Below are 12,932 nucleotides of genomic sequence, written 5' to 3'. Positions count from 1 at the left end.
TCACACCAAAAGCAGAGGGAAGAGGAGTTATAGTTTATAAAAACTTAAGGAACTCATTAGCCAGTCACAATAATTGGGTCACACTCCTGTTGAGATTTGAACACATTACATCTGAAAGGACAAAGATGAGTTATAGGGTAATCAGTAAAATGTTTATGCTGATTAGAAATCTAAGAGGATAGGTTTAGATTGGAGGGTTGATGATGACATCGGAGGAAGATCATAGCAAAGCATCATCTATGGAGGTTTGTGGTATCTGAGATTTGAACCACACAATCCAGTGGATGGAGCTATGGTAGCTCAAGATCTGTTATGAGATGATAATTTTGGATGCTGGGTTACACGAGGACTTCTTACAAAATTCTCTTTGTATTTTGGAAATATTTTTGTTATAGACCATAAAAAAAACCCAAGAAGATTTTAAATAGGAGCAGGGTTCCCCCCCCCCTTTGGAAACTGCATGTGCCTGGGGCATCTGCAGTATATTAGAATCAGAGGTGACTCTTATCAGGTGTGACAGTCATGGCAGTTCAGAGGAAGGAAGTGAACCCAGTCATTACCATCGTGTCAACCTGGGCACCTGGCTGAACTTGCAAAGAGAACCAGGTGGGGCCTCTCCTACTTGGGACATGTGAGAAAGAGGATGCTGGGCCTTTGAATCCTGGTGAGTTTTCAAGATCGTCTCAGTCTAGGGAAGTTTTCAATACTTGGTTTGAAAAGGAGGGTCTGTGATGGCGCTTTGGGAAGAAGTAGTTGAGACCACACCCTGCACCCTACTAATGACTCAGACAAGTAGGTGTCAGTAGGACAAGGCTGGTTACTTGGTTTGGAAAGACTGCCCAGTGCATTCTGGAAAAGCTACCACCATGGTTTGGAGCTTTATTTACACTTTTCTGTGAGGTTTATTAATATGGTGTTGCTCTTCCTGGTTTTATTTTGTGCCACATCATAGCTACTGCATGAGCTGAAGAAATGGCCAGATGAGACTCCATTTTCCTGTACATGAACATCTGTAGTCACTTCAGATTCCTTTAAGTGTGTGTGCATGTGTGTGTGCACGCACATGTGCAGGATTTTTCACCAGAACTGAATACATAGTTTAGGATGGCTGGTCACTGAACCCCAGGGATCATCCTGTTTCCGCCTACCCCATCCTGAGATTAGTGCCACCACACCCAAGTTATTATTATTTTTTAATGTGGGTTCTGTGGGGATCAAAGTCAGGCTCTTGTGCTTGCAAGGCTCCTGCTTACCAATCAAGCTGTTCCCCTCAGCCCCACATTGCTTTCATTATTATTATTTTTTAACTACTTCATAATTCTGGAGTACACCTTAGGTAACTGTCACACTTGCATCTTATAGATGCTATTCAGATGTAAACTGTGGGTGTCACCCCAGAACAGCCACTGTTAGATTATAGGTCCATGCCAGGGTCTGTCTTTGATTCTTATGTGAATAGGTGTTAATGTACATGAGTTTTGGCTGTAGTAATAACTCACGAAGGAGCACCAATCAAAACGGTTCAGCGTTTTTTCAGCTTCATATTGTCTTTCATTACATTACAAATCCAAAGATGTTTGTTTTTAACCCTCAGTGCCGCTAAAAAGGCTTGCCAACAAGCTTGTAAAATGCTCATTTTTTTTTCTTTTTTAATTCTTGTTACTCATGATGGGTGATACAGGCGCTGGCCATGGGAGCCTGACACAGAGCTCCCAAGGGACATTGTTTATTTGCTAGGTCCGTTAGCTGTTTGGGGAATGTTGGTACAATGAGAGCCGTTTTGCCAAGTGCAGAGCTATTATCTGCTGTGTGAGGAGGAAGCCCTTAAGGAGGAGACAATGTGCCTGGTCCCCCTCTTTGAGCCTGAGGAGGAAGTCTGGTTTTACTCAGGATATAGATGTCAAATCTATCTGGAGAGCTCACATGCAGCCCCGTCGTTTCTTTTTCTGTGGTAACGGTTGGTCGTTTTCATAGTCTCTTGGTATCCTGCTGTAACAAAAGAGGGTACTTAGCTGGTCTGGGAAAACTAGTTTTTGCTGTTAAAGACACTGGTAATTCTCTTGGCTCTCACCTTCCTCTCAGGGATGTGATGAAGGTAAAAGAAGAGAATTTGAATGTGTTCTTTTAAAAAGAAAATGGGACTGACTTGAAATGTGTTCTATATTTACCAAGTGAGTTTATAGCATACCAGATAGTTCTAAATATAGATGAGGTCTTTTAAAAGTCCACGCAGAGGGGACGCCTTCTACTTTTAAAGTTCTTGAGAAATGAGCACTTGACATTTATCGTGTGGGTTGGTTGATAGGAGTCCTGAGTGATGTCCCCACCATGAAGGAGAAAGGAGATGTGAAGCTTCAGCTCTCTCAGGTTCTTGCGTTCCCGGCAAGGAATTCCTGTGTTTGGGAATCTTCAAAACAGAAGTGTGCTACTTGGTGAAATAGTCCTTCAAGTTCTCCGCCCTCAACAATGACAGCAGCAGCCCTTGAGTTTATTCTCTTTATTTGATCTCTCAGACTAGTGGACCCTGCTTAGCTTTGACCCCTCACCCCGGCCTCACAGAGGTGAACCCACCCCTGTGTTTCTGTTCTGAGCTTCCCTGTGTTTACAACATTCCTGATACTTTCCATGCAGTTTTTCTTCCCTGAACACAGGGGCTTAAACAGAGGTTCACGTAACATTAAAAATATTTCCCGAAAAGCTAAACATGGTAGTGCCTAGCTATAATCCCAGTGCCAAGAGGTGGAGACAGGTGGATCCCTGTCTTGGGCTTGCTGGCCAACCAGTTTTGCCAGTCAGTGAGCTCCAAGCTCAGGGAGAAACACTATTAAAAAAAAAATAATAAGGTAGAGGGACTGGAGAGATGGCTCAGCAGTTAAAAGCACTCAGCTCTTAGGAGAGGACCCAGGTTTGGTTTCCAGTACCCACATGGCTGTTCACAACTGTTTGCAACTTTCTTTTCAGGAGTTCCTCTGCCCTCTTCTGGCCTCAGTGGTCACTGCACACAAATTATGCACAGACATACATGCAGGCAAAACACACACACACATAAAACAAATAAATATTAAAAAATACTGTTGATATGACAAAGACAATGATTTTGTCCTCTAGTCTCAGCATGTGTACATACAAAAGTAGTAAAAGTCTTTAAATTTTTTCTCTGTTTTTGCCTGGAGGAAGAAAGGTATTGATAACATTGAACCCCCTGCCTGTAGCGTTCCATGGATACTTACAATGCAGAAGTCACCTCGCCTCCTAGAATTATCCTGCCTGTGTTTGTAAAGTCCCAGGCATGTGGATGCTGAGTTAATATCCCTTACTGTACATCTTCCTGGCGAGTCTCTGCTATCTGCTTGATGATGTGGAGTAGAGGCAAGATATTATAAAGTTGGAGGTGAAGAACTCAATCAAAGGACTACTGGTGCTCATTTCAAGGTACCTTTGGGATGAGAACTAAAAATTTGAACCAAGGATTGGTTTTATCGTCATATATGTCCTTGTTTTGCCTTCCAAACTTGAGCTTACATGGAACTTATAAGTAAAAGCAAACAAAACAAAACAAAAAACCCCAAACATTTATTGTCTAATGATTACACCAAAGTGACTGCATACTGATGTGTGTGGCATCCATATCAAAGAACAGGACATTTAAGCACAGTCCACTGTCCCTAGACCTTCCTTCTTCCTCTTTCCCAAAGGGACTTCTCATATACAGAGACCTTTTCTGCCCATCTTTGAATTGTCTATTAGTAACACCGTGTGTTTCCCCCTTAGTATTATGCCTCAGATCTACCTGTGTAGTTGTGTGGCTGTCATTGGTTCATTTACATTGCCAGTGATTATTTCACCATGTGTGTATACCACATTTCTTATTTGTTATAGTCTTGGTGGATGTTTTGAGTTGTTCCAGTTTTTTACTTTTTTTTGGGGGGGGGAATATTTAGTTATATTGAAGAACAGTTGACAAAAATTGTGTATATATATAACGTTGATTGTGATGCTTTGATGGGTACACATTATAAAATGGCTATTACAAACAGACGATTTACATATCCATCTGTCTGAGTTAGGGTTTATATTGCTGTGAAGAGACACTAAGACAACAGTAACTCTTACAAAAGAAAACATTTAATTAGGGCTGGCTTACAGTTTCAGAGGTTCAGTCTGTTATCATCATGTCAGGAATTGGTGGCATGCAGGCAGACATGGTGCTGGAGAAGGAGCTGAGAGTTCTACATCTTGATTGGCAGGCAACAGGAAGTAAACTGTGACCCTGGGAGTAGTTTGAGCATAGGAGACCTCAAAGTCCACCCCCACAGTGACACACTTCCTCCAACAAGGCCACACCTCCTAATAGGGCCACTCCCTATGGGACCCATTTTCTTTCAAACCACCTCATACCATCTTACAAGTTCCGTTTATTTTTTATTTTTTATTTTTTTTGTCCATGGTAAGAATATTTAAGATCCACTCTTCTAGTGCATTGTATACAATATGGTATTAACTGTAGTCCTCTGGCTCGTAGAGATTCGCACCCTTTCCATTTTGAATAACTGAAAATTTGTATCTTTCGGCCAATATTTGGCTTTTATGAGGATTTTTATTCAGGTATACACACACGAGGACCACAGAAGAAGGCGTTTTGATTCCCATAGGGATATAGCAATGTAGGCTCTGGAAAGGACTCCAGACTCCATGAAACTAACCTAAAGTTTGATCATATGGTTAGTTGTTGCTCCGAGGCATTTTGTTTGAGAAAAACAGACCCATGGGGGTGACGTGCTGTGGTAATTTTTGTCTTTTTTCTTTCTCGGTATGTTGTATATGTGAGTGTGGTATTCATCAATGTGTGTATGCACCAGTATTTATCAATGTGTGTATGCACCAGTATTTATCAATGTGTGTGAGCACCAGTGTATATGCACCAGTATTTGTCAATGTGTGTGTGCATCAGTGTGTATGCACCAGTATTTGTCAATGTGTATATGCACCAGTGTGTATGTACCAGGGTGTGTGTGTACCAGTATTTATCAATGTGTGTATGCACCAGTATTTGTCAATGTGTGTGTGTGCACCAATGTGTATGCATCAGTATTTGTCAATGTGTGTATGCATCAGTGTTTATCAATGTGTGTATGCACCAATGTGCTTGCCTGTGGAGGCCAGAGTGGGATGCTGGGTGTCCTTCTCTATCACCCGCTGCTTTATTCCTCTGAGACGAGGTAGCTAACGAAAACCTAGAGCTAGGCTGGCAGCCACCACGCCCCAGCGATCCTCCTGTCTCTGCCATCCCACAGCTCTGGGGTTACAGATGCACATGCGGCCATGTCTGGCTTCTTCTCTTCTTCCCCTTCTGATTTTGTTCTAAAATGTGGGTGCTGGGATCCGAACTCAGGTCCTCATGCTGTGCAGCAAGCACTCTTACACACTGAGTCATCTTCACAGCCCCCGAGGAACTGGAATTAAAGAGCTCTTGAGAGAGACTGTGAAGGAAGAATCAACCAGAAAGCAGAGACAGGAGAGATGGACATAAAAGGGCCGGCCATGTGTTCTTTGAGACCTGTGCGCACTGCTCGGCCTCACAAGAAAAGAACGGCCCAAAGTCATTTGGTAAAGAACCAATAACTGCCTTGGTTTAAATTCTGCTCAGTTATGTTCAAAGATTTGCGATAACAACTCAAAAGTTTCCAGCTACAAAGGGCAAGTGCCAGTTTAATTGCTGGAGATCGGTTAGTGGTGGCGCTGTGTGATGGTAACAGCTTGTGTTTACTGAGTGGCTAGTCTGTGCCAAGCATTGTTCTCATTGCTTTGGGGGATTATATTATTTAATCTTTTCAAGAGAATGTGAAATTGATACTATTTGTCATAGTCTGTTTTATGTCGCTATTAGCAAAATATCCAAAGCTGAGTCACTGATAAAGAAAAGAGGTTTGTTTACAGCTTTGGAGGGTGACAGCCCGAGCCTGGGGAGCTATGTAGGTACGGAGGGAAGAGAAGGAAAGAGGAGAGAGAGGAGGAGAGGAAAAAAAATCATCGTATGTGGAGAGGAGCAAGAGTGAGCCAGGGCTGCTTTGTAATTGTTCTTCTTTTGGTAATGAATCTAGTGTCTTGATGCCAAATATAGTCTTAGTAGAATGATTCCAATCTCTTAAGAAAAACACCAGTCCACGCACAAAGCAGATTCTTCAGGATTCCTCAGCCTCTACTAGGTCCTCTCCTCAGCTGCCTTGTACTGAGGATGTAGGGCCGAGCAAGGACCAATCACCTTCAAGCTGTAGTACTGGTATCTCCATTTTGCATTGTGCAGCAGCTGGGTGTTGAGGGGTTAAGTAATTTGTTGGAAGACACTTACCTATTTTTAAATGTCGTCTCCGGACGCAAATTTAGGCACTTTTTAAATGTAGCCTCTAAACGGTAGAGGTTTTAAAAATGCTGTTTGTGTTAGTTCTCTGTCATTGCCGTGTTAACCGTCACAAGTTTAGTCCCTGAACACACTTCTTTCGTCATTCTGAGGTCAGAAGTCCAGATGGGTCCCAGTGAGCTGCAAGGAGATGTCACTGGGGCTGCATGTTTCTGGTGTTGTAGAACAGATATGTCTTTGCTTTCAGCTTCCAGATGTTGCCTGCATTCCTGGTCTTCCGGCTCCTTCAAAGCCAGCAGCGTTGGGCTGCGTCTTTCTTGTGTTGACAACTCTCTTCCTCCTCCTCCTCCTCCTCCTCTTCCTCCTCCTCTTCCTCCTCCTCCTCCTCCTCCTCTTCTAACCTTCTCCTCCTCCCATTTCTTCTCCTGCTTCTCCTCCTCCCCCTCCTCCTGCTCTTCCTCCTCCTCCTCCTCTTCTTCTTCTCCTCTCCTCCTCCTCTTCCCATTCCTTCTCCTGCTTCTCCTCCTCCTCCTCCTCCCGCTCTTCCTCCCTCTCCTCCTCCTGCTCCTTCTCCTCTTCTCCTCCTCCTCTCCTCCTCCTCACCTTCCTGCTCCTCTTCCCTCTGCTCCTCCTCCTGCTCCTCCTCCTCCCTGTCCTCCTGTTCCTCCTCCTCCCTGTCCTCCTCATCCCCCTCCACTCCTTCTTCCCTCTCTCTACCCCCCTCTTCTCCTCTCTACTTCTCTCACCCTTTCCCTCTCCTTCTTTCCTTCCTTTCCCCCTGTCTTGCTAAGAAGCCCAGGCTGACCTAAAAACACACAGTCCTCCTGCCTCAGGTGCTATGTCCTGGGATCCCTCATCCTTCGGAGGCACTTATTATTATGTTGACCCTGTCTGGATAACGCATCCCAAGGCCAGCTGATTAGCAATGTTAAATTTATCTGCAATTTAAATTCTCCTTCTCTCAGCAACATCAACACTCACAGGCTCTGGAGAGTAGAGTAAGGGTGACTCTGGGGCTGGGGCAGAGGACTTTTTTTTTTTCCTGCTCACCACAGTATTTTACCACAGAGCCAAGCCTGTTCTGGCAGTCTTCCTGCCTGCCACGAACGAGCTATAATCACAAGGTTAGTGAACAGCTGCCCTAGTGTCTTCCAGCGAGTAGCTAAGCCGACCTTTATGTCTTTAGGAAAAATTAGATTTAAATACTTCACACAGGTTGAAGCTTTAGATACATAATTCCTTCACATTGTCCTTTGAAGTCTTCATGTAAGCACACCCAAGCACTTGCAAGGGAGGAAGAATGGGAATCCAGGAGACCAAGAGGCTAGAGATGGCCAGGACTGGGAGGAACCCTGAGCAGTTGAGAAGACTACTTATAGATGTGGTGCCTTTTGGCACACCCAAACAATCTCATCCTCTAGACCAGCGGTTCTCAACCTGTGGGTCAAGACCCCCATAGGGGTTGCATATCAGATATTTACATTACGATTCATAACAGTAGCAAAATTAGAGTAATGAAGCAGCAATGAAAATACTGTTATGGTTGAGAGGGGTCAGCACAACACAAGGAACTGTGTTAGAGTGTCGCAGCATTAGGAAGGTTGAGAACCACTGACCTTGACAGTGAGGCTGAGGACTCTGATTGCAATGTGCTTGGGGGTGTCAGGTGTCAAAGGGTAGGCACAGGTGAATGGGATGGGGAGAGGGCTAGGGAGTCTCACTCTATCAATAAGATGATGGTCACAGAGTCACAGAGCTTCTTCTCCTGTGCTTCTTCTATATTTGTGCACCAAGAATGGAAGTCCTCAGTCGTCAGAGGACTTGCTCCAAACTGGCAGTGGAAGTGGATTGAAAACTCACTAAATATATTTACAAAACTCATACATCCCCTGGTGCCAATGTGGCCGACCTGGACCCCATCATCTTTAGACTGTGACTGCATGATTGACAACAGACGCCAGAATGCTGCTGAGCTTGACGTTGGTACTAATGAAATCAATTAAACCCTTCCTTCCCTTTGGATGCGCTTTGCTAACCATAGCTAACGAAGTACCCTCAAGCTTAGGCTACCCCCACCTCCCTTGTTTCTCTTGCCGTAAGAGTTGAGAAATGTGTAGACTAACATTTCAGAATTGCCTAAAATAAAGACTCTAAAGGGTGGGTGTCCTGTGTGAGGTGGGTGTGGAGTGTACCTCAAGTCCCCTAAACTATGCAGCAAGTTGGAACTCAAAAGCAGAGCCCACTAACATGTATGACAGAGTATGTGGTTCACCTAGTTAACTTCCCCTGAAAGGCACGCGAGTTGAACTAACAGGTCTCTTGGTCTTAGAGGTAAGAACTTCTAAGTGGGAGGAATGTTCACGTAAGCTTTATGGAGAAGAGAAATCTTAGATTCACTAATCTAGGAAAAAAATGCCTCTTATTACTCAGACCTGCTATTTTGGGGGAAGATGTGTGTATGTGTGATAGCAAGAGAAGCCAGAAAGACCAGGTGGAATTAGATTAGCAGATAAGATATTTTATGCTTACGGAGAGTGTGACAGAAATTTGGAGGAATTCTTTCTTGGTGGCCAGATGATATGGGGATAGTCAGGATCCCCTCTTGGGGTTCTCAGTATCATTAATAAAAGAATTTAAGAGTGGGCTCGAATGTAAACTCAAGAACAATTTTATTTGAATTAAAGCTATGCTTGAGCTATGGGTCTGGAGGTCCACTGCATGACAGCAGGCAGCCAAATGGTGGGGAAACCCAAAGTATGAGAAAAAGCATAGTTAGAATCTGGCTAGCATCCAAAGAAAAAGTCGGAAAAAAGAGAAAAGAAAAAGTTACACCTTTTGGACTTAGGGAGCCAATCCAACAGAACCTCATGGTGGCGTGTAGAAACTCTGTGCTGGGGGCAGGAATTCTGGGTGGCGAAGTAGAGTATTTCATTAAAGGGATAATTAACCTATCTATCTCTTTAATTGTGGCTTAAGGTGAACTTGCCTTCTTAGGTGTGGTGTGGTCTTTGGCTAGGAGATTGACCTGGTCCAACTGGAGTGTTAGGTCTCTCTACCCAGGCCAGATATTTTAGTCTCTTGACCAGTTGTTTGTGTGACAATTTTTTTTTCCCCCTTGGGAAGATGCAACATACATGTCTACTCACCCCACATAGGGATCTCACGACCAGAGTATGGATACCACCAAAGTCCAGCTTGGAGAACCACGGGTTTAATTGGGGTTGCCTACAGAAGTATGGGTGAGGGGTTGGTTACTTACAGGAGCAGAAATGACTCAAAGACAGCTATATCACCAAAGCCTGCCCCAGTGCAGGTGATAACTCACACAAAACCCCCCTGAGAACCTGGAGCACACTGCACAGCCTGTGGCAGCGTAACAGGTTGGAGAGTGTCCTTTCCAAGTGACTCTGGTCCACACCTTTTCCGGGCAGCTCCGCTGGTTTCTGCTTCTTCCAGGCAGCGGGTCTGGTCTCAGGGTCTTCTTTGCCGCTCTGTTCATCTGCGAGGGACTCTCAGCTTTTATTGCTTACTCTAGCGTGGAGGGGCCTAGTGAATCTGGTCTGTTTCAGGCACTTCCTGAAACTATTTTGAGTTGCTTGCCTCCCTGTTTCCCTGTAGGATGGAATGTTGGGTATCCGGGAAACTTAACATCAGTTTTCCCGGAATTCCTCTCTCTACTTTCTCTCTACTCTAACAGTAGGGCGGAGAGGCTCTGGCTGTCTCCTATCGTTTTATGACTTGGGACTCTATGAAGAATGATTGAATGTAAACCCAAGCTCGTAACTAGAGAGTCCCCCACTCCCAAATGACACCTGTTTCTCCTTGCTTTGTCTAAGGGTCTTGGCTGGCTTCTCAGAAGTGAAGATCAGAATCTTCTACACATTGGGGTCTGACTTCCTGGTCTCACCTGGTGCTCTTTCTCCTGGTCATTGTCAAGGTCACAGGCAGCTCACTCTCTGGCCAGCTCCTTCCCAACATCAGCAGGAAGCATTTTCTGACTTTAATCCGTCATCCACTTCTCTAGCTAATGTATGCACATTCTGCTAATGTCAGCTTCCAAGGAGAATATTCCCTGACACCTCAGTTTTTCCCTGCTAGGGGCCCTCAGGGCTTCTTCCATGCTTCACCCACTCATAGCATTCGTTTGGATTTCTATGCGATTTCTTCTACTTGTTCACGCTTGATGAGTGATATCAGTGACTCAGTGGAATTCAAAGGTTGGCAATGCAGGTGTTACTCAGCCTTTTAGGCTGCCTCACTTTACCCAGAGTGATGCCAGGTGACCAGTCCAAGGAACTGACGATAACAGCAGAAGTTAACTCAGTTGTTCATCCGTTCCAGGGTTAGTAAGTAGTTGGGCCTGGAATCACATTCTTCTGTGGTATTGCTAGGTATCAAAGGACCCCTAGGTATCCTGAGGGTTTCTCATTGATCAGACCCTCGTTAGTTTTCTGGGCCTTGACTTCACAGTGTTGGGTTCTTTCTGCTCCTTGTATTTCCTAGCATGGCTCTGATATGCATAAGACACTTCACGCAGAGTGTGACGGCACAGCCAGACAGACACTCTCTTGGGAGAATCCTGAACACTGACACTGTAAACTCGTTTTACGAGCCCAGAACTTCCTAGTGCCCATAAGTATTAAATTACATATTGGTTTGAACCTTGACACATTTGGGCTCAAGCTCCTGGAAAGCCAGCAGAGATGATCAGGCATACCCGAATTATTTTTCTCTAGAGCTCATGTGTTTCCAGACTTGCATCACTTAACCAAGGTAGCTCCACCAAAATAGTGAAGAGCTATTTGATTAGCGTTGATATCTATGGGCAGAATCGACCCCGGGTGTGCTTATCCCTTTGAAAGTTAATATTTGAGCACAATGGAAAATAGGATGAGAATTAAGCACAGTTCCCCCTCCCCATTTTCCAGAACCTTCTACCAATGCAAACCATAATGTTTTATAACTATGGTGTGGAGGAGGATCCTGAATGCTCTGCCCAAAGTGACTCAGAGAGGGAGTAACAGAGGTGGGACCTGAACCAGCCTTCCTGGCTGTTATTTTACATTATTTTCTATCACTCTGAGACTCCTATAACCAAAATAATGGGAGGGGGTTAAAAAAAAAAAAGGACTAGGAATGGCAGCTCTCATTTGTAATCCCAACACTTAGGAAGCGGAGGCAGGAGGATTGCCAGTATGAAGTCAGCTGAATTACACAGCGTGATTCTATTTCAGAACCTAACAAATTCAAGGCAGTATTTTGAAGCTCCAACCCCCCACCCCCCCCAAAAAAAAGTGTGGTACAGAGAATATTTTTAGTGGCTTTGTGAATCTCAAATTGTTGGAAAAAGATTGTTTATTTTCAAAACAGTTCAAGATTCACTGAAAACACAGTCTGTGTTGTGGAGTCGGTTGCCATTGTAGAAAAGCCATTTTCAGATCTTTAAAAATTAGCCAGACCATCTGTTGCAGATGCAGAATGTATTAAAAAGCAGAACCCAGCCCAAACCATTCTAGGGCTCTCTTTGACACAGGCATGACTTCTGCGCGTTCAGAGTTCTGTCTTTTCTTGAATTGGCGTTAGTATTCTTCCAGGCGCTGGCGTTTGGAGAATTGATGGACAGAGGCTGAAGCGAGGCATCCTTCTTTCTTAACTTGTCCCTTGCCTCTGTGTGCAGCGGCTAATCCTTCCTAATTATATTTCTAGGAAGGATGTTCTTAACTCTAACAGGAAGATGACATGGACATGGTGTGATTAGGACGCACTAAGGGAAGTTATCAGGGAGTGCTGGGGTGGGCAGTCCTCACCCCTCCCCTCCTTGGGAAACTCTTTTCTCTTTCTCTCTGCCTTTCTGGGATTTCTTTGGCCCTTGTTTATCTCCTGGCTTAACTGAGGTATTTTGAAGGAGAAAAGCCCTTTTGTTAAAAACCCATTGCCACATAATTAGGTGGACTTTTCACAACTTAATGTTTTGGAAGGTGACCTGTGACCCTAAGTAATTAGGAAATTTAGCGTGCATGAGTATTTTCTGTGAAATACTTTAAACTCCTGGATTAATTTCTTTACCACTAGGTTTCTCTATACTGGCGGAGGTGGTGAATTTTATGGGCATGTGCTACTGACATAAGTATATTGCGTTATTTCAAAATATTTTAAACAGAACCAGTGTGGTCGCTGAAAAAAATCAAGCTTCAGTACATCAAATAAATGGCAGTTTGTGAAGTTTTGATGGTTTTGTATATTTTTGTAAGATGTTATTATCCTACAGAATAATTTTAATTTGTGTTTTTAGATTTTCCTTTTAGTGAGGTTGAACATTTCACATTTTAGAGTATAAGAGAATTTACTGTGTGAATAGTCTGCTAATATTCTTTACAATGTTCTCTGTTATCTATTACTTTTTTTAAGTTTGTAAGTGTTTTTTTCTTATGAGAGGACCTTTAGTCCCACGTTTCAAGAATTCTTCAAGGGGAAGACTTTTATGAAAAGAATGTTATTGAATATCTTATCCTCAAATTTGGAAGATGCTTTTCTTTTTGCCCTGTGCTCTAATTTCTGAGCTACGTCCCGAGCC

General features: G+C 43.8%; 1 protein-coding gene across 2 annotated transcripts in view; it reads left to right on the top strand.

Moving 5' to 3' along the window:
- Positions 1-12,932, top strand: part of Ltbp1 (latent transforming growth factor beta binding protein 1) — a 392,973-nt gene that overhangs the window by 70,103 nt on the left and 309,938 nt on the right. The gene's annotated exons all lie outside the window — the stretch shown is intronic.

The sequence above is a fragment of the Peromyscus eremicus genome, chromosome 22, assembly GCF_949786415.1.
Source record: "Peromyscus eremicus chromosome 22, PerEre_H2_v1, whole genome shotgun sequence".
In the NCBI taxonomy this organism is placed as follows: domain Eukaryota; kingdom Metazoa; phylum Chordata; class Mammalia; order Rodentia; family Cricetidae; genus Peromyscus; species Peromyscus eremicus.
This window is presented reverse-complemented; position numbering and strand designations above follow the sequence as displayed.